Source organism: Hypomesus nipponensis, chromosome 16 (genome assembly GCF_054491055.1).
Source record: "Hypomesus nipponensis isolate SF chromosome 16, ASM5449105v1, whole genome shotgun sequence".
Taxonomy (NCBI): Eukaryota; Metazoa; Chordata; class Actinopteri; order Osmeriformes; family Osmeridae; genus Hypomesus; species Hypomesus nipponensis.
In genome coordinates this window covers 9,629,596-9,652,509 of record NC_140376.1, presented here as the reverse complement: position 1 = coordinate 9,652,509, position 22,914 = coordinate 9,629,596, and the positions used below count along the sequence as shown (strand labels likewise).

Genomic DNA, 22,914 nt, shown 5'->3' with positions numbered 1-22,914 from the left:
AGAGGCAGAAAGTGCCACAAAAATCAAAGAACACATTCTGGGCCCGCCCAACGCATAGTGGCAGCAGTCAAGTGAATATGAAAACAAGAGGAAGCTTTGCGGAATATTGATTTAATGCTGCGCTCAAGCAGTGGAAGATGCGCGATTACACATGCTCTATTTACCACATTCCCATATAGGCCTACCTTGCATTCCGCCTTCGCTCAGGAAAGAGGCATTTTCAACATGGATGCAGGATGTTTCCCCTCAACTGTTAAGTCAAACCATGTAGGCTATAATATATATCTAAAATACAAAAAACAGGGTAGGATGAACAACCACCGTATATCAAAGAGAAGCTTGTAGGCCTAATGTACTTCATCAAATGAGTCGCTTAGTCGATTTTCATTTAAACCAGTGCACGTGCCCGTATAGTTTGTATTTAGTTTCCGTTAATCGATACATAAGGCCAACTGTAACATATAGGCTAATTCAAGAAAGGGAAAAAAAGGGTATAGGCGATACCTTGACAGAGCTACCTTTAATTAGCCTATAATTGGTGGATGAAAAGCATATTACATATCACAGTGTGTTTTTACAAGCTCTCCATTTAACTATGAATGATGCAATACTTTTATTCTGTTTTATTATGTAATAATGCATACCAACACCATAAAGTGACACATTAGTGACATTCACGAGTTCAACTCTCTAAGAATTAAAAAAGACCCAAATATACAGAGAAGATTGTTTTGTTTGTTTCTCTGCACCTCCGAATTCAAGGCCATACATTTTGACTTTCCTCTTTTTTGCAAAGTTATGAACAATGCAGTCGCATTCTTGCACACATATCAGTTGGCTGCGATCCTTAGCGAGGAGGTGGCTCTGCCTTCGCTCTGGCCCAATGGAACAAAGACCAGCCTTATCATTATATGTTTGCCTAGCCAATGGCGCGGCTCTTCATTGCTCACATGACGGCTTTCTCTCTCGCCTTACCACATAGCGTTCAATCTCGCCGTGGACGCATCATTGAAGTGGAGAACCGAAACCGGCAGAGTAGATTCTTAAACATCGCGGTACAGTAATCAGTAAAGAAGACTTCCCTGATGAAATATCAAACGCTGCCGTATCAAGAATAATTGCTCTGTCAAACGGACTTTCCTGTCACCACACGGCGTGAACACCCTGCGACGAAAGAGATGATTGACGCCCAGTTATTGAAATTAATTGTAAGTATTAAAATGAGCCTACTTTATTGAAGTTCTATTTGTAATAGCTAATACGTTTAATAGCAACCACTGTGTGTATTTTGTTATTTAGTAAACCTAGTTTCAGACACTTTGATAATGTCTGTCTCCTCAGTGTCATGTATTTCAGTGTTTCTTCTTGAATTGCGCCTCTTGTGTAGGCACAATAGTTAGGGGTAATTAAGGTTGTTAGTTGAGGGTAAATTGTACTGATGTGTCTAGTGTTTTATGGCAAAAATATGTTGGCTGTGCTGTTCAGCGCATGAAATATGAATAAAGCAAGGCAAACTCACTGACCCTAGCTCGCAATGCGTGGAGGGCTGTCCAACCGGTCGACACGGCTGAGTGAGGATAATTAGCTCAACAAGAGGAATGGAGCACTTGAGGCGCAAAGCTCTTGCTACAGCTTTGGGACTGGAAAACGGTGGATCTTCACTAGGGCTATGTGTCTTCCCGCACAGGATATGGTGACACATAACAAACAGAAAACGGGACTATTTTGAGACTTAATTAGTATAATGCAACAAGAAGTCAATTTTGCATAATTTTTCAATGACCATGCCAGTGCATTGGACAGGGTTTCACATTCTAATGAATTTAACAGACCTTCTATGAGGCCATGTCATTCTTTCAACCCCATATCAATTCCCACATCCGTTGGGGCGAAATCGCTGAAAGAAAATATTTTCCTGACGCAATAAAAGTGGCTGATTTTCTTGATTTCAGCGCAATCAGAAAGAACAGTGCAGTCGTTTGATGTTGAAAAGGCTTCAGATGGTTTTAATTACAACCTATAAAGTCTGTCTGTCCCATTCTTCAGGGCGGTGCTTGGTTAGGAGGAAGGGTGGGGGTCGAGGTGAGGGGGGGGGGGTAGTGCACAACACAGAAAGTCACTTCAGTGGAGGACTGTCTAATCAAATTTTTATAACCCCCCCACCCCCACCCCCCTCTCTCTCTTCCTCTCTTTCTCCTTGATGCTGGTGGCATGCTCCTTCTTTGTCTGGTTTCTCTGTTATCTACACCTCCCCCAACCACCACCCACTGCTGCCCGAGACACCTGAAGGCTAGACATAATGATCAACAGAGTTCCAGTCTGTCTGGAACGCAGCCAGTTGTTTTATTTTTTCCTGCCCTGCCCTGCCCTGCTCCTCCTCTCCTTCCTCTTCGGTGCAGCCACAATCAAGGAGCCTTGTAGCCTGCTAAGTTTTCACGTGGCCAGTTCCGCTGCTATGTATGGAATTAGGATAAAGCCTGACTGGCTCCTTCTCTCTCCTTCTCACTCTCTCTCTTTTTCATACACACATACACACACACACAGTAAGGGAACATGAAAGACAACACTGTTCATGTGGCTGTGCGTTTTCTTCTTCATGATTTTAGCAAGCCTCTGTAAAAAGAAAAAAAGAAGGAAAAAAAAAGACATTTGAAATGGCTCCTACATTAGTTTGAGCAAACACAGTGTGGGCGTATCCACCATATATCTCATTTTGAAACCGAGACTTGTTGACTTGAGGTAGTCTTATACATTTCTGTTCATTTATTTCTATCCCATACTGTAAACCTTCCCGCCATTGTTGGGCTATGGCTTCCATTGATGGTTTTGTGCATCTCTAATAGCACATCAACGATGGTGAGATGTTCAGAAGGCCTTCAAAGGCTGCAGTTTTTGCCATGTTCTGTCATATTGTATGTTGAAAAGCTTAGAACTAGAGGCTTGTAACTACACGACCAATTAAGTGTTTTATTCCAAAAACCTTACATTAAAAAATCTAACTGACTTTTATACACAGACTTTTGGCCCTCAACATCTTCATAAAGAAATGATTATACATTTAGGAATGATCATTATCTCGGCACATGGCTTAAAACGGTTCTTGTAGAGTATTTCGCCACTTTCAGAATGAAATGCAAAATTCTAGTACAAATGCTTAAATAGTGTCCATTAGAAGTTCAACAGGGAAAGTAATTTTTTCATAATTATATGGACAATTATATAGACAATATATATATCTTGTATGGGTTGCTGAATAGATGGCTTGCAGGTTCTGTTCATAAAATGGCTGGTTGGAAAATAGATTGACCTGATTGGTCTTTGTTTGAGGTGCTAATGTGTCCAATAGCACAAAACATATTTTACCACAGTATGAAACTATTGAGAAAAATCTGAGGTATTCAGTGTAGATTTTTTGCATTTATTCAGTTTAGATGTAAATCTTTAAGATTCAGATGGCTGGAAATCTTACCTTTTGTCACAAACAAAGACGTAAATATTTGAAATAAGGCACATAGCCTTACTGAAAAACATACTTTATGTATGCAAATTGGAAGAAGCCTCAGTTGAAAACAATTGACGTGTTTCTTCCAAAGGGTAGCTCCACAGATCTCTCCTCCTCTGCCATGATCCTTTGAAGGGGAGCAATAAATGGCTCAATGGGAGCAACAAGCTGTTTTTTTTCTCTCCTGCACTTTAAGGCATTCTACCTACTGATGAATAGGAGGCCCTCTACAAGCAAGGAAGAGAGAAAAGTATTTTTTCATTGCAGCTTAAAGGAAGGGTGGATGCAACACTGCTCATACAGAAGTCATCAATTCCCAAAGCTATATGGTGTTATCAATACTGCCAGTGTTGCTATTGCTGACTATTAACAATGACAATTTATTATTAATTAAATATATTTGAAAATTCTAGAGAATCAGCATTAGATGCTCTGTTGATCTGCTATTTAACTTGATTGATTGCCTTGACAATAAATCAAGTCAATATTATTATTGTAGGTTAAAGTTTTTGTAAATAAGCCCATAAACAGTTTTTGTTTGTGTATGTATTTATTAAATTAACCATAAAAAAAATTATGAATCCAAAAGTAATTTAAATCAAGCTTAAAAATGGGATCTTCCCTGCATGATTATGCCAGGAGCATGATAATGTCATTGGGCAATCACAAAGCAACAGTTTTGGATTTTTGTAACAAGATTTATGCGTGAAGGACTGGAGTCACGGTCAGGAATTTAAAATGGAGGAGTCATTCAATTACCAACTCTTACTTTCCTGGGAATAGTTCCCTGCCACGAAGAGGTTAATTGTTTTTGAATTCCCATCCGAAGAGAGAAAATGGGCGAAGGGGAGGATAATTGAGCTGCCGGTTGTTGAGTGTGTTATGGATTACTGCACCTTCTATACTAAGGAGAAAAGACAGAGAAGAAGAGGGGGACAGAAAAAGAAGGGAGCATTGAGAAAGGGCAGGAAAAAAAGGCTCATGTTGTGCAAAGGCACAGCAGGATTCTCCTGGCCCTTGCAGGAGAGAGCGTTGAGTCTCGTTTAGCCCATTGGCTGACCCCTGACCTATCACATGCTTCTCCCTGCTCCAGGTGCAAGCCCTCACTGCTGAAGCTCGCACACTCCACATTAATTCCATATACACACTGGAAGACCACAGGGAAACGCAGCATGAAAACACAGATCCTTTTCACATTTTCACCCCTCCTTCTTTTGGGGGGGGGGGGGGGGGGGGCTATTGTATCGTCTCAGGGTGAGGATTCAAACCAGAGGGGACAGGGTGGCCCCCTGCGATCCCTTTTTTTAGCCACTTCAAAAATGATCACATTTTGTATTGTTTTAATATCAAAAAAAGGTTACATTAACATAAATAAATAAATAAGACTAATACACATAAGAACATTAATTAGAGGCTTGTCATGTTTGATTATTACCAAGTTGGATTAGATAGACGGTAGAGTAAATCACCTCAAGCGATTACCAAGGCTTCCAGATGCTATTAATGTGCTTTAATAAAATTCCACAAAGTCCTGATGGACTAAAGCGTATACACGGCCCACTAGTTAAGCGCTGTAAGGTTAATGAACCAATTTACATATGTTCTGCTGCCAGCTGGGTACAATGAATCGACAGATGCTCTAACTATATAGTTGCATAATGTAACTAAATGTGAAGGAATTTTTCTATTCCTACATTGACATATTCACTTGTACAGGCCTTTGCTTCAGGGCCAATGTTGTAGTACATGTACCCTCAAAACTGCTAGTCTTTAGGGAAAGACATTGTGTGCTCTTCAATTCGTCATCAAAAAAAAATTGTGATTACATTTGACCTGCATGCAACGGCTTGGCCTATTGTTCTCTATCATGGCGACACTTGAGGATTCAGCCCAAACTGGGGGACTCAAAGGGCAGAGGGGGATTGGGGGTTGCCAAACTGAAACCCAACAGGACCGGACATTGAAATTCACCACAGAGGGTGCAATGGTGGATTAGCACCCCTTCTACTCGGCGTCGTCCCTCATCTAGAAGATTGCGTTACAAATAGATTGTTGATGAAGCTAGTTTTGCGTGAAGAGACTAAGTAAAACCCGTAGGCTGTCAATGAACCAGAGGGTTGGCCTTGGGAATCAAAGGATCTGTGGTTGGCAAAGCCGATATCTCCCCCTGTCTGTTGGAATCAGATAAGGCTGTCTGGGTCTAGCAGAATGGGTTCTTTGGCCCTAGGCCGGCACTATCTGACGGATATCCTTCCGACCGGCACCCAGTATGAGATCTAATTGTTCAAAGCATTTGGACCATCCGGCCCTGTTTTTTCTTTATGTGGTCATAACCAGGAAGTGTCTCTGGATGCATGGTAAAAGAGATGGAAGCCATCTGAGAAATGATCAGAGACCTGGTGGCTGGGTTTAAAGTCAAACCCCATCACACCCACAAAAGCAAGGCTAATTCCATCCATTTATTCACCCCGGCCAGAGGGAATAAGGGGCAATTTTTTCACCTTGAACCTCTGCTAGAGTAAAAAAAAAAATTACAGTGATTCGTGCTTGTTTTTAGTTTGACATGAGTGCGTGCTTGTGTTTGTCTCAGATTAGCTCCCTGTGCAATGAGGAAAGAGGACCGGGAGGAGAAAGACAATGCTGTTGCGATCAGAGATGAAATAAATCATTTGCACAATGTTGTGAAAGCAGCAATTGACCCCGCCCCCCCCCCCACTTCTCAAAGTGGAGCATGGACAACATGAATGTGGATGAGATAAAACGGTGAATGCAGTTTCTGGGTTTAGCTGAGTTTTTCTTTTATTTTTTTTATTTTTTTTCTCCCTACAACCTCACAAGCTTTCTTGGAGACGCCATTGACTGAAGAGTTGATGTTACACAGAGGGATCTGACTCACATGGGAGGAATGGGTCCCTGCGATGATGAGCAGTCTGGCAAAGTCCATCTGGGTAGAAATGATAAACGACACGAAGATGGGTCAGGTGGAACTCAACAGGCCCACAGTTCAGCGCTCGTGTTGAACGAAATGGCAAAATGAGCGATGGGTTTTCTCGTGTGGGAAGGCCATTCTGCTAGCTACCTTCCTTGGGCCATCGTTTTATCTCCTGAAATGCATTTCTTCTTTGAATTCGATGGGCTTGGTTTAGACAGTTTGTGTTGCAGGTTAAACCTGCATCTTTTTAAGCTAATATGGCGCTACAGTCATTCAGAGTAATAGAGCGCATTTTGGAGAAACAGGTTGGAATTCCCAACGGTGTCCCAGCAATCATGATTACAAATGTTCATCTCATTGTCTATCATCTACCCCCCCCCCCCCCCCCCCCCCTTAATTGCAGAATTTGAGATGGGACAATAGTTTCTCGCTCATCCTTCCCACACCAGTGACACAGTCTAGGGAACGTGCCAGTCTATTAAGGAGGGGCCGGGGTTTGTGTAGTTACAGCCCCTGTGTGCTGCAGCTTGTTTAATTTGGACCAAGACGGACAATTAAACTACAGGTCCCATGGGGCCGTTCATTTGGTTAGCAGCCCTCATAAACGCTGCTGGATGTGTCTGGGTGGAGGGGGAAGGGGAGGGGGGATGGATGGATGGATGGGTGGAAGGAAGGGGGGTCTCGAGGGGGTGGGGTTGGGTGGGGGGGTTGATTAGGGCAGCAGAGAGGGGAGGCTCCCTCGGCGCTTGGCCCTGTCACCCCCCCCCCCCCCCCCTAATGTGTGCTGAATAAGTTGCCCTCCACCTCTATTTGTTTGTCGAGACTCGATTACGTCTGGATTGATTTAACGCTTTTGCCGTCAACCCCCCCCACCACCAACCCCCTGCTCCCCCCCATCTCGAGGCCCACGCTACCTCCTTTGTCCGGGCACTGTGGGTTTGCACTGTGTCAGCCCCGGTACAATATGCCCATGCAATCGGGGGCCATCTCGGGTTGGGCAACTACATGTGTATTCATGGCTAGACTTGGCGTCAAACGCGTGAAGGGGTCAGCCGCGATGCGTCTTTTCAGGGATGTTATTGTCGTGTTGGAGAATGTAAAACAAAGAAAATCTATGCATGCAGTCACAAATACTTTCCATAGTTTCCATATGAACATCTTGTTATTGTTGGGTTAATCCATAGCGCTGAGTGCTAAAAGTGCAACCGTCTAGTTTTATAATTAATAATAATAATAGTTTGAAAGAAAGAAAAAGTCCACAAAACTGCACACAAAGAGCACATTGAAACCTGTGACAAATTCAAGCTACTACCACATAATGTAGTCACACATAATAACCATATTGATTATGTCTTCCATGGATGGACACCAGCTGGTCAAAGGTTAGGCTACTGCTGAAGAATCGTCTTCCGTGCAGTGGCATAGATTCACACACAGTAGAAGTCCAGGAAATTACACACATTCCTTTATAGAAATTACAAAATAAACTCCTACTCCAACTTCCTGCTCGAGTTGATTTGTTTGGTAGATTAGGCCATGCAGGAGCTGGATACCAATTTTTGTTTTCTTCTTTTGTCACTCAACACTTAAATAGAAACTGGGATATAAGTAATCATTAGCAATCATTTCAAGTGAATGTTTCACAAACAAATATGCAGAGTTTAGGCTTTTTCCCTTTGGGGTTGTTTCCTCACTGTGTATGAGTTAATAGGACTCCAGGATGAGGAAGACAAAAAGGGAAGGAAAAACAAGTTTGAGGAAACAAGTGGACGATTGGGTTCACAGTATCTTCTGACTGATCTCCTTTGTTGCTTTAGCGCCATTCCTTTCACATGCCATGCTGCCATTCTCATGGACAAGGTTTTAGGTATCCCTGGTGATTTCCTGTATTTCCTTCAGGTCACCTGCACTCACTTAAACTCAAGGAGCTTAGGCTGTATCTGTATAGCAGTGGTGTGGATTGGGTGTTTTAAAAAAAGCACACAGCCACGTGGCTAGTGCCCAGGTCAAGAAGCCTGAAATTACACAAGCCTGTAATTGACTGGGTTCTCTGGGGGGACAAAAAGAAAACACTTAAAGCGCCAGTAGTGTGTTATTGTTTGCTTCAAGAATGCAAAAAAAATGTTTGATTGAGTGTCTTGTTGTAAGCTAGTTGTGTGTACAGCATTGGGCTAATTTCGAACATGTAAAGAAATGCAGACACAATTGTGTTCAAAGGTTTTGAGTTAGTAGTACAGTACAGAATGAACATCTTGACTAGTTACAACACCCTGTACTGTATACTGTATCTGATGGGACAGACAGGCATTTAGTCTATATGGACAGCTTTATAAGGAAAAAAGAATGGCAAATCTGTGATTTTTGGGAACCCTAAAGGGCTCTCTAAGCATAATTTCTGTCTGCCACCTCATGTCTTTCCTCCTCATCTTACACAAGAGCACATATATACACACACACAGACACACACACACCCACACACACAACGCAGTGGGAGTCTGTCTTCATCCGTCCTATTGATTAATGAACACAACCCAGCAGGGTTTCAGTACTGTGCAGAGGAGAGGCAAGATCAAGGCTGCTGCCTGTTTCAGTAGCAATCACACTCGACTCCTCTCTCACACAATCATTGACACACACACACACTCACAAGACTGCTCTGACATATACACAGAGACGTCCTCGCACGCACACATCCGCTCACCCACACAGACATACACAGACAAACATACACACACACACACACACGCGACGGTTAGCTTCAGTGGGAACACGCATGCACACCAGCATGCATACACATGCTCAGTGCCGAAACACGCCTTCTCACCCACACACACACACTCTGTCTGTCACATTTCCTCGCAAACTGGTACTGAATTAGGCAGGCTGGGGGCCGAGGAGACAGCTTAAGCTGGAACGGCATTTTTTTTCTAAACATAATGTTTGTAGATTAGCTGAGGTTAATGATCCAGTGGCCTGTGAGCGACTGGCTTTGCCGAGGAAAAAAATAAGAAAACCCAAGCTGGGTGAAGCCAAGCTTTGCTTGGCTCTCCAGTCTCCCTCACTACCAAACGAAACACACCTCAGCCACTGTACAGCACCATTATTTATGCTATTTGGGACGGGTTTTTCCTGTAAAATTCACGAGGAAAAAAAATCAGGCTAAAAGGACGTCTCGGTGACTGACCTCAGTGGGCCGACTTGGTGTTTTCTTTAGCTTAAAATGAGAAATGACATGTGTACTCAGAGGCTATTTTTGAGGAGCGGCGGAATATCACAGTGCACTATTTCGGTCCTCGCAAACGGCTTCATTTGCAGAAATAAGACCTTTCTGCTGTTTGTTCTTTGAGGGACAGGAGACACAGAGTCTACTCGTTAAGTGCTTTGCGCTTTTTCTTTTCCTTTTTTTTTTCTTCTTCCATTTACTCTTTTTCTAATTTAGGTGGTGTGTGTGTGTGTGTGTGTGTGTGTGTGTGTGTGCGCGTGCTTGTGACATTCGACGTACGGCACGGCAATAGGCAGTGCGGAACTAGGCCCAGCTGTGGGCCCTCCTCTGGTTCTAACCAGCGGAGAGCTCAGTTCACCGAGGTCGAAGGCTCCATGGCTGCCCCTTTCGGAAGCCCCCTCACGCAATGCTGAGTCGACAGAAACACGCAGGAACGGACGAGAGAGGGAGTAGGAGAGAGAGAGACGGGGGAGGGGGGGGAGGGGTTAGACACCCCCTTCACCCTCATCCTGTTGAGGCATGCCTCACCACCAACGCCGAGGCGGGGAGAGAGAGAGAGGGGTGTGGGCGGCGGGGTGGGGGGGTCGGGGTCGGTGAGCGAGAGGAGAGAAGAGGGTGGGAAGGGGGTGAACAAAGGAGCACTGTCGCCGCTTCCCCCGGGTTTTTGGGGAAGGTCGGCGCTGGCTGGCTGGCTGGGTAGGGGCTAGGGCGGAGGGATATTGGGTGGGTGTGTGTGTGTGTGTGTCTGGGGAGGGGCTGGTTGGCTGGGTGGCTGGGTGGGGTACATAGAGAATAGAGATTAAATATGGAGAGTGTGGGGGGGGGGGGGGTCTTTTGAGAGGGGGATGAAGAGGACAAGCAGGGAGTGTTTCGCACTCTCACACAAACACTAGCGCACAGTTGGCGCCCTCGCCCTCACCTCCCGAGGAGAGATACTCCTCGATGGATAGAAGGGGCCTACGCTGTTTACTGTTCATTGTGTAATATTTGCTTAACCCGCTTCCTTTATCTACGCAGCTGTACGCAAAAAAAGAAAGAAATAGAAAAGGGGTTGGTGGGGGGGGGGGGGCTAGAATAAGAGCACAGCTGTTAGCGATTTCATGAGTTCTCTGTAACAGCCGTGGACATGGCGCCCCCATTGCCCCCCCCCCCCCCCCGTACCCCTGGCTAACACGGCGTCTCTCGCTGATACTCAATGTTCCTGAACATTCCCTGGAGTGCCCTGACTTCTGAACTTGGCTCACTACTGAAAACACAATTTATAATTATTATTTTACATACTTTTTTAAAACGTTTTCTTTTTTATTTCTGCTACCAGCTCGCATATTTTTTTAATGTATACATTTAGTCATATGAATTTAGCTGGGTCCCTGCTGAAATCATTTTCCAATATAATGGTTGGAATCCTACAAGCTCATCGAGTGCCATCAAATTGAGTTTTTAATGAAATGTGTACACCTGCCCTCTGCCGAGACAACACAGGCCACTATCTGCTCAAATCATTTCTTTATCATTGACCCTCTGTTTTATTACATTTCACAGGTTATTGCTGAAATATAAGAGCAGTAGCGAGACAGAGACCACAGAGAGTGAGAGAGAGGCCTTGCCCTGTCTGCCTTTGAAGGAATGGGAGAATCCCGGGGACAGAATCAACCTTCAAGGACGGAGAAGGTGAATCAGGAAGAGAGGGAACGGACCTCTCTTTTCGATTGGCCCGGGGGTTAAACGGTGTCTTTTTATGGTAAGGAGGTGGAGACGAGAGGAACATGTCCTCAGTTGCTCTCGGTTACTTCTACACCTAGTCACCTGCATGCAGCCTATAGAGTGTGTGTGTGTGTGTGTGTGTGTGTGTTTTGGGCACTGAGCCATGTCAGGCAGGTGAAGAGCTCGGCTTCCTGTCTCCCCCCACCAGCGTCATCCCCTACGCTTTGCTCCTCAATCATTCATCTCTTTCGGTCCCTCTCTCTCTCTTTCCTTCGTTGAATGAAATAAAGTATCCACTCTATGTTGTCTCTGTAATAGTTGTAACAGCAAACAAGTCATAGATTAGTCTTGGCATTGGTTTGACACCCATCCCTTTCATCTAATCTCTATCTCGTTCACTGTAATTGAACCAAAATAAACATTTAAATGCATTCAATGTCCAAATCCATTTGTTGTACAGATATCTTTAACATCAGCTACATACGTATCTAGTCAAGAGCAATGTACCTCTTTAAGAACTGATCTCAGATCAAAACCTTTGACAACCCGTGCACAACATTTTTGTAAATGTCAAATGTAGTGTTTACCAAGGTCTTTCCATCAAAACAACACGTCCCTGTTTGAGTCTAGAGTCACAACATTCTCAGCCAGGAGGGTTAAATATATTGTATTGTTCTTTGTCGTCTTTTAGGGTTCCAGACCAAATGTCTCTCCACTACTTCTTTATTTCTGGGTTGAAGGCGATCTGTAAATCATGTTGTCGGGCTAGCGCGGCAAGAACTTTCATTGCCTTCTTTCTCTAGTTCTCTCTTTCCTGCTCTCCTTTTCTGTCCCTCTCTTTCTGTCTCATTATCTGCAGGTGAGTTTCACCCACAGCCGTAAATCTTTTTTTTTTGTGACTACCTCTTGGCAATTTGTCATGGATAGATCTACATTTTCACAAAGACATTGATCACTTCTCTCAATATACATCTTGGTGAAAACCGGTTACAGTATGAAGAGGCCCTTCTTATACTCTTCTTATATCCCTCCCTCCCTCCCTCCCCTCCCCTCCCCTCCCCTCCGTCCGGCCCTCTTTTTCTTGGCCAGGTTTGCTTTTTTTATGTGACAACCGGTGGCTAGCGTTAGCATCCTGTCGCTGGCTTGTTCACATGCAGCCACAAGTCCCTCTCTCTCTTGGCGCTCCACACCTCGCTCTCCCGCCTGCGACTCAGGCTGGTTCCCAGGCCTTTGACTGCTGTTGCGTGAACTGGTGATTCCAGTCTACAGAGGCCCCAACAAAGGGCCCTCCTGGTTTAAAGACAGAACAGGAGGTAGGGATTCAGAAAGTGGATGGAGGTGGGGGGGTATATAAAGGTACCTCCTTGGATCTTTACAATGGGGAAGGCCCTTAGGGAAAGCATTCTAACAAATAACACCCCCACACCTCGACACACACCCCCACACAAACACACAGACATACACACTTTAGGTTGGACTCCTAGAGCTTAAAAGCTTGGGCCCCTATCACCTGATTGGCTTCGCAATATGGCTTCCTTGTCGTTCTGAATGGGCACTATCTCAAAGCAGATTTAGTACCGCAGGATGGACATCCTCTTCTCACAAATAGCCCTGAATGTCCTAAAGAATAGAATGCAGCGGAAGAGTCTTCGATTATTTTATGGGAAGGGCCACTTACCGCTGTTGTTCAGCACAAACCGTGCGCTCGCTGGAGTGAGACGTACATTGAATAGGGACTCGCGCTAGATGCACACGGCTGGTCTAAGCTGCGTTTTTGGAGCCACAGAAATAGCAGGACTTGCATTGTCTGTGCTAGCTGTTGTTCTATCCTTTAGTAATTTAGAGAGAGATGCACCATAATAGTGTATTTATTTAGCCAACAATTTTATCCAAAGTGACCTACAGTCAAGTTGGGGATTTGAATTTGCACCAAGCTATGCACACCCCACCCAGCATATTGCTCTGTCACATCACTGATGTTTAAAATCAGTTGAAAGATCTTATTTGATCATTTTGGGCATGCCTAGATGACAACACAATGAATAATTGACTTGCCAAAAGCAGTTGATGAAGGAGGGATTTTTCACAGATGTAAGGCCATTTCCCTCAGTCACGCCACTTCTCATTGTATTGAAACTGCTTACTGGAAGCAAAATAAAAATAAGAGAATAAAACAAGAAACAGAAGTACCTACAATACACAGAGAGACACAGAGAGAGACACAGAGAGAGACACAGAGAGAGACACAGAGAGAGACAGAGAACTCTAAACATCTTTATAAGGTCATAAAGTGTATGTGCTTCCTGGCTCTTGTCTAATTGCAGTGAAGGATTGCTTGTACTGTACCTGCCCGCTAAATAGAGACGCTAAATCCTGACTGTCTGGCTGTCCTCTGTTTCAGGCAGAAAAAGAGGGGGATGGAAAAAGGGAGTGAGAGAAATGTTATGAGTGGAAAACACTTCATGGGTTAGCATGGTTCTCCCCAATGAATTGTATGGCCGAGTTGTAAAGCCTAAACCGTAATGATAACAATCGCTGAAGAGAACATTTTCACTTCAAAAACTGCTTTTTTAGTTTTTGTTTAAGAAGCCATACTCCAGCTAGCCCTTTAACAGTAACAATTGATTGTCGAGAGAGGAACGATTTCTAGTTTCTGAAATTGTTGAGAATTACTGAGAAGCAAATCATGTAATTTGCTTTACAGCATCTTTAAGTGAAGGTCTAGGCTTTCTCCTTTAGGGTTTGTGAATACTGCATTCACAGACCCGGAAACACACATGATATGTATTTGTACATGCATATTGTCACCCTTCACCCTCCCCAGGTCCTCCACACTGCCTTCTTCCTTTTTTTTCTACAAGACGTTGTTAATGCTCTGTGAAGCCCTTTCACTTGGCTTGTTAAAAGGGCTAAACACCAAGTTTATTTGATTTCCTGTCCACCGGGGGTTCACATCTCACGCTCCCTGCCTTGTTATTGTATGCACTTGTGCTATGCTAGCTGCTCCAAGGCAGGGAGACATCCCCTCAGAGAGAACCACACCGCCAAAGACGAAACCCATTTCCATGGCAGTAAATGGTTAAATCAATAAGAGAGTGTCTTGACTGAACTGGTGGACGTTCAGTCGCTTGGTGAGGATGTGGGTTGCCTCATAGCCTGGTACTGTACAATGTGAGATATGTAGTGGTGTGCCTTTCTATTCTCCATCTCTGTGGCAGTCAAAGAGAGGCTTAGACTGCAGCCCCTAAGCCTCCTCTAATGCCCGCGAGTGGAGACAAAGGCTCGTATTCACTGCTGGGTGTCGATAAGAGCTAGCATTAGGCTGCCCTTGGAAGCTTTACGTCAACTCGCACGAGCGCACGCGCACATGATGTTTCTCCCAAACACACACACACGCGCGCGCACTGTGCCACGTACCCTCTTGCACACTGTACCCTGTTCTCTTGCACGCATCTACACACAGTGAGAGATTCAGTCGGGCTCCACTGACTATAAGGTGAGAGGAGCGGGTCCCCTGCCGTTTCCCATCAGAGCCAGTTGACTGAAACTAAAATGGCGGCTCTCCGCCCTCATTCCTATCCCGCGTGTGTCGCTGTTTCTGTCTTTGTGTGGGCGGGGTGTGCGAGCCACTGGGTACTACTCTGTGAGAGAGTGGCTCTGGGGAACCTCCGTGCGACTGTCGGGGCTAACTGGGTGAAGTAGCCTTGCCCCTTCGCTCTCATTAGCGAGCCCAGAATGTATTGGGTTACTTACCTTACCTCGCACTGCGGCCTGGGAGCGACTTACATCAGTTCAGGGTCATTAGCCTCACTGCATGGAATAAATGGTGCTCTGATAGCATCTGGGCTAAACTGCTAAACGACAACAGAGACAGATTGATACTCCAGCCTGGAGGTTGGCAAATTTCTGGGACGAGGAGAGGAGATGGGGGAAGTTTCTTCCCGTCTTTTACTCAAATTTGTGCCTCTCATTTAAAATGCACTTCTGCGGTGGCTTTCCGGGACTTTTTTATTGTACAGTGGAATTTCATTGTGTTCTAGTGAAGCATCTAAAGTATTCATTTCAAAACAAGAACACAGAGAGCAGCGGGCAAAGGATCAAAGGCGGAAAGCTGGCAGATGGATGATTCGGGTCCTACCTCCTTAGTCTCTCCAGCCTGTATTTGGCTGCCCCTGATTTGCCGTCTTAAAATTACAGACCCTGAACAGGCATGTGTAGTCACAACAACCCCCTCCCTTTCCCAGACAGTTCTTTTATAACTGTGTGTGTGTGTGTGTATCCCACTCTTTCATCTCAGAGTTTACCTCTGCACGCTGTTTGATATGGTAGGTATTTTACACCTCTTTGAAGCAAGTCAATGGTTTGGTCCTGTACAGCTCCAACACAAGTTCAACTCTTCTCGTAACGGCGAATCGGTGCAGTGAAAAGCATAAAATCCCTAACTGGGGAACCCACGATAGTTGGTAAACAACAAGCTCTTTATGAAGTTTATTTGTCCAAGTTCGCATGGCTAAAAGTAGACATGCATCAAGCTTAAGGCCCATCCCTTACTGTATATATGAGGTGTACCGTCAGTGTGGGTAGTTTGGATGTTTTAAGATGAAGGGCTGCCCAGAGGATGGAGACAATTAAGACTTTCAAGGAGGGGGATGTTTGGATGAGGGCTCTGGGTGGTCCACGATAACATACCGGTTTTACAACACACGCTATGCTACACCAGTCATGGTGTAGCATGTACCAGGGCAGACTTAACACTGGAATACTACATGCTACAACCGAACGCACACTACAGCACCACTTAATAGCGAGACAGTTCATTGTTAAAAGTTACATTATATACAATATACATTATTGTAGAACACACATTATTGGACAATGCTGCTCATTACAGTAGGATACATACTACAAAACTATAATACAGTACAAAACACTACAGTACTACTAATGGCAGTAGAACACACTCCAGTACTAAAATACTACACACTAGAGCACATCACACAAATAATACCCGCACAAAAGTACAACATGCACTGCAACACGACACACCCTCATGTAGCTACAATACTCACATGAGGGAGGGTCAAACCCAGTACAGTACACACACTACACTGGTCACCATATAGAAGGCTTAGAACACACGAGGTAGTACACACTACAGTGCTACAGTACACTCACAATGGTGACACAAGATACTGTAGAAACCAGCTAATTTCTGTCCTCAAACACTGCTGTTATTCCCTTTTTAGCTGGTAGCTGGTTGACTTGTACATAACGAAAAAGAAATATGAATGAGAGAAATGACTGTAGAGTGTGACTCATAGGACATGTTATGCTGTTGTGGGATGTCTCACACCTGTGTATTTGTCACGAGATAGATGGCTATTTGTGCAGACGGGTTTTTTCTTTCTTTATTTTCCCCCTTTCGAAAGATAGCCTACTGTTGTGAACATCCAAAATGTTCTCTTTCTTTTCCAATGCATGCCTTCGATGTCATTCAGTCTTACAGTCTAGCAAATGCGACATGCTGCCTTCACTCCAGAAGTGAGTTAGTCCTGAACAGTCCCCCCATTATTATTTTCACGTACTGTGCCCAAGCACTGAGGCCTTCATCTGGGGGCCCCTGAACTAGACGAATGGCGTCTTCCGCTGAACTCGCGAGCATGGGCTCAGTGTGTTTCCCCCAGACTGCCACATTTAATTCTTGATGCTCTCTTCCTTTTTATTGGAGCGAGTTCCCTCATTTAGTTAGTGGAGCGTCCTTATTGTCTACTAGTTTGTCTGAGAGGGCATGAACGCGTGGGTGGTCGCCTCATTGTTAATGTAGCGTGCAGCATGCTCACACAACGTATCTGCTAATGAGAGAATGAATTGGCGAGTCCGCACGGAGCCCTAATGAAGAAAGGCCCTCCGCGGTTTTGGAGCAAGAGCTTGTTCACTGGAATTGAGATGGAAGAGAAACAGGGAAAGCGAGAGAGAGAAAGAGAGAGACAGAGACAGACAGAGAGAGAGACAGACAGAGAGACAGAGAGAGAAAGAGACAGACAGAGAGCTTGAGAAGGAGGTGGGAGAGAGGATAGAGAATTGGAAGAGGGAGAGTAAAGTGAGGGGGAGATGGAGAACCAAGACGGAGGGGAGAGAGAGGAGGAGACGAGTCACTGCTGTCAAAAGAAGCTTAATATAAGTGCCGCAACTATTGCACTCCCCAGTCATATTTAACATCAAAGTGAGCTGTGAACAATGGAGGCAATTTCCCCACCAAGCCAAGGTCAATCATTGTTCTTTCTCTCTGTTCGTGAAACCATTTAAATAGCTGAGAGAGGATTCACTGGTACCTGCAAATCCATATTTCACCCCTTAAAAAAAGAAAATAGGAACAGAGATTAAAAGTGTTGTGGCACTATTATGGCACTATAATATGGCACCGCGGAGTTCTGCATTTGTCTGGGGTTTTTTCTGGCTTTGTGTGTACATTTGTACGCATCTGTTGAATTAAAAGCCTAACTCAGATTGAGTGGGACAAGGCACACTTCATCCATGTACTTTACCCTTGTGCTGCCTTCGGGTCACATGACCCAAAGGTTCATAACGAACCATCGTTGTGTTTACCCAATTTTACCCAATAGAAAAGCAAATAAAAATAATTTTATTTTAACCTTCGCAATGTGGGGGGTCTGAGACAGCCCAACGGTTAAAAGAAAATGTTTCACTTTGTTTTTGTACGCGGTAAAGTTGTTGCAAACAACGGTCACAATGACTGATGGGTCAGAATGACCCGAAGATAACACAAGGGTTAAAAACAAACTAACTTTACTTGCATGGGTCTAAAATGAATAAGGATGTCCTTTTGTATGGTTAACTCAGAAATGTTACTTGCCACTGTCTCTGCAGACCACCCATGATGTTCACTGAGGTTTTGAGTAGACACAACATACCTCGCAAGAAAACCGCCAACTTTCTTTGGGTAGATGGGTTGTTTTATAAAGGTTTGTTATATCTTCCTGTTCTGTAGACCTGTATCTCAGTGGCTACAATATTCAACTCCAAAGCAATGATGGAATTATATTAGAGGGTATTTATAGTAAGCATAATAAAGGGCTATGATTATTTAATAATTTTTTTAAGTAAATCCTTCTGTTGGGTTTATCCACATTTTCACAATCCTGCGAGTCTGTGTGTGTGTGTGTTTGTCTCAACATGACTGCTTAATGATACTGTGTATAATAGCACACCTAAGTTAATCCCTTTGTTTCTGTCGTGTCTGTGTTTTCCCCCTCAGGTGCAGAAATGGAAGACACACACACACACACACACACCCACACATGCTGCAGTGTCTGCGGTCTTCACCACATAAACCTCCATGGCACCACCGACGGTAAGATTGTCAGCCTGTCAAATCAAGATCACCTGATTTGAATCATAACTTGTGTAACCAAGAGACATCCATACTGTATCGTCTGTGTACACACATATTGTATGGCACACAGTGTACCTTCCCCAATCGGAGTGTTTAGCCTTTCCTTCTCTCCCCGGCTCTGTGTCTCCATCTCTCCCTAGTCTGCTTCTCATTTTGGTCCTGTTGAGATCTGTTTGATGTGCATAAAACTATCAAAGTTGGGCCCCCATTAATTCACATCTGCAATTATAATGGAGAGCGAAAGAAGCCTGGTGATGTGTTATGAAGGGGGGAGAGAGAAGGAAACGATGAAAGGAGAGAGAGAGGCAGAGAGACATAGACGAGAGAGAGACATAGACAGAGAGAGAGGCCTGGTGTTGCTATGAAGGAGGGTAACAAGGCCTCTGCTGTAGATCTAGAGGCTTTTGGGGGTGAAACGTGATTTTCTACCTTAAGGCAATTTGGGTTTGAGGTGTGATTCTTCTTGTCTTGTTGGTTTGTGTTCCAGATTAATTTGTGTCTATGGTTTTGTGTCTATGAATGTTGGAATGTGTGTGTATTAATGTGTGAGTGTGTTTTTGTGTGTGTGTGTGTTTAACGTAACTATACGGAGCTACTAATTATCTCACACCACGAACAGGTGTGCCCTCATTGCACCAGTTCATCCCAACCTCAAAAGTGTACACGTACGTCATAAATATGATGTGTTGTGTACCAACCAGTTCTCCACTGGCACCGATACCCCTGATTCGTCTTGATATAGTGTCCAACAAGTCACTCCAAATGGATGGATAGATATAGATGTAGCGTGAGTGTGTAGTGTGAACATATATCTGACACTGGAGCTTTTAAACCCCTCAGAACAGATAGCTAATGGAGGAATATTGATGTTCACGTTAAGGCCGCACCACTGTAAACGATACTGGGATGATTGCGTTGAAAGACAGGCGCGGGCTGAAAAATGATGATTACGATGATAATGGTGTGGGTTATTATTCACTCAGCGTGGAGTCCCTCTTCTCGTTTCCGTCCGTTTCTTCACACATGCGCGACTGCAAGTTTCACTCTGAGTAGCTCTCCGAGTTGCTCTCACTCGGTTTCTTTCGTCGTGTAACAAAATATGAAAACGGAGGCTGCAAATGCTGATGGCCCCCCACTGTCAAACTAGCAAAGGAGAGTGCATGTCTGTCTGTCTACCTCCGTGTCATCACTTCAGCAATGTGGCACACATGGACGAGGCAACGGGTCTGCGGAATTCTGATTCGTTAGCGCTAGCTAGGGCATTAGCGCAGGCAAGCCTGTAGGCTCGTGGAGGACGGTTGATTCTGTGTGACACCCATAGGATGACAGAGGAAGGCTGTCTCAGTCCCCCCCCCCCCCCCCCAGCCATAGCCCTCTGCTCTCCCTGTCAGGGTGAGGGAGGCGGACCCATTCTGTCCTCCCCATCCTTTGCACCCTTCCCCACTGCAGATCTCTGTGTCCTTAATGACTGTAATCACACTTGGCCAAGACAGCCTGTCACGGTTTGTGGCGTGAGTGTGTCCTGTGTGAACTACGAACTGTAAAATGTTTCAAACTCTACAGTTCGACTATGGAGTTGAACTGTAAAATGTTGTGTGAGTATCACAATGTATTCATTTTTCCCCACCTGTTTGTTTGTCTGTAAACCTGTGTGCGTTTGCAGATAATTGGACGTTGAAGATGCCATTCTTGCTGTGAAGAGATGGAGGTAGCCAGAAGAATCCTGACACACACACTCTCAGAGGCGCGTGGCAGGTGAGCGTTTAGACTGGAGCTAAACAGATCACGTAGTCTATAGTATCTGCAGACAGGCAGAGCTTCACTAGTCTGTACCTGCAGGCAAAGATCAAAACCTCAAAGCACACTTGGAATTGTATGTGTGTCTATTAGAAAGAGTGAGAAAGAAAGAGAGGGGATAGATGTGGAGAAAAAAACCTGGTCTGAAACTGGTTCATCTTGTATTGTGTTTACGTTTTAAAACCAGTCGTAAAGACATTTGAAAAACAAAAAAAGAATTTCTTTGTGGCTAAATTGCTATTTTATAGGCTGTAAAATACTAAAAATAATTCACACTCTACTGATATATCCATGTGCAGACAGGTCTTTTGTTATTTTTTTGTAACTTGATCAAGGTATGATTTGTCACTCTGGAGTTTGAGCGTCGGCACTGGTGATATTTAGTGCGACTGAGATTATCCGGCTCGCATTTCATTTCTTTTCCCTTGGAAAACGTTACCGAGATTTTTTATAGAGCAGCTGCAGCCTCAACCCTTTTTATCCGTACGATATGAGTCACCAAACCAATAATCAATGTACCGCGTGCCTTTTCCATTTAGGCCATCTTGTCTGAATCCTTCACAAACACATACACACCGACCTAACCATGCAGACTAGTCGTCCGTCCCCCCCAATCTCCCCCCCGCCTTGATCTATCCAAGGCGACGACCAGCCTTGTCACTCAGATTAGGGCGAGGTCATCAGCCCAGAGCCCCTTGTCCAAGGTCTTCTGGACAGCCACTCGGCAGACACCGGCGTCACGCCTGTCCTCAGGCAGTTTTGGACCTACAAGAACTTCCATCCTCTTTGGCCAATTCGGGTAATGTCAGTCACAGAACCTTTGGAGCACCACCATGGCTTGTTAGTTGTTTGCAGCCCCTGCAGCAAAGACTGTGCTTTTTTGGGGTAAGGCAGTAGGCGGTGTAGGCGGCCTTTTAGAGTCCAGTTGATGCTAGCTTTTGGGAGTTTTCTCCGAAGGCTCAGCTTCTCTCTCTGAATCAAACAGGATGGAGATACGGCCATTGCTGTTATGCAAACTGACTAAAGGGAGCAAAAACGTCCCTGCTCGTTCATGTCTACTCTGTCAACAATGATGGGCTTCATGAAACTGTACAGTAACTTCAAACAGGATTCACACCATCAAATGATTAGTGCACAATCTGTGAGAGTCTACTGCTTCTTTACTGGCATCAATGCTAGGACTTCTGTTCTCGTGAACCCCTGCTAGTCATAGTGAAACTCCAGATGTTATCAGTCCGAATGAGTCAGCAGTTTCTGAGAGTCCGGTGCTGTGTCATTCTGAGCTAGTGATGATGCCCTGAGTTACAGCTCTCTCAATCTACCAATCCTGCTCAGCGAAGGTAGCTCTCTTGCCAACGAACCACAAAACCCACCCCCAAGGCCTCTCTCATGGACTAAGTTTACCAAACCCAGAATGAGTCAGGACTTTCGAGTTGACTTCCCCTCAACAGCTACCCTGAGCAAAAATAAGAAATGTATTTTGCTGCCTTGACAGGTTTTTGTAGAACTACATGTGACATGAGGCTTTGCCTTGGAGACACGATACCAGTAAGACTGAAGATTAAATGGAGCTCATTTTGATCATAACAATACTGTACTCTTTTAAGGATTAATTTTGTAATCAATGTGTAGGCCTTAAGGTGTTTCATTAAAGGTGTTGCTGAAGTTCAATATCATCATCTCTTTAAAACCAGACAAATCATGCCGCCTAGTAAAGCACAAGGCACAAATTGGATAGAATTATGCGTCTAACTGTTGTTTACCCAGAATGAAGCACATTCAACAAATGTACAGAAACTTGAATCCGGGTTTTAAGTCAAACGTTTTGAAGTCAAATGTCTTTCTTCCTGTTCATATTCCTGTGCAAGGATGTTGTCATGAATTTGGTTTCATGAATCCAAACCAGTTTAAATACTCGACAATCTCGTTTTTGTCTCCACAGTTCAAGGATGTGTAAAGGAGACCGAGAGAGAAAAGGTGAAAGTTCAAATGCTCATCCTTTAATCTTAAACCTTGCTATATCAGCTGAGGTAAGGAACCTAAGAAAAGTATGTTATGATGGGGTCTTTATTGTTGTTCTCTGATAAGAGCTAAAATGGTGCCTTCTGATGAATAACCCAAGTCATTACAGATAAAAGCAATGTCTTTGTTGTGTTCTTTCGGCTCTGAGAGAGATAACAAGAGAGACAGATAGCGAGAGAGATATGAAGATAGACAGCGAGAGAGAGAGAGAGAGAGAGAGAGAGAGGGAGAGAAAGAGAGACGGTGAGAGAGAGGCAGCATGAGAGAGGAACAGTGTCGGGTACGAGGTAGAGTTCCAGGCACCCACTATGCCACCTCAC

The 22,914-nt window shown here is 44.5% G+C and overlaps 1 long non-coding RNA gene across 1 annotated transcript; it reads left to right on the top strand.

Moving 5' to 3' along the window:
- The first annotated feature begins 995 nt into the window (after window positions 1–995).
- On the top strand, window positions 996–22,683 carry LOC146254744 (uncharacterized). Its single transcript, XR_014731525.1, has 5 exons — window positions 996–1,208; window positions 11,200–11,398; window positions 18,638–18,733; window positions 20,439–20,530; window positions 22,515–22,683. It is a non-coding gene; the product is annotated as an uncharacterized LOC146254744 (long non-coding RNA).
- The last annotated feature ends 231 nt before the right edge of the window (window positions 22,684–22,914 follow it).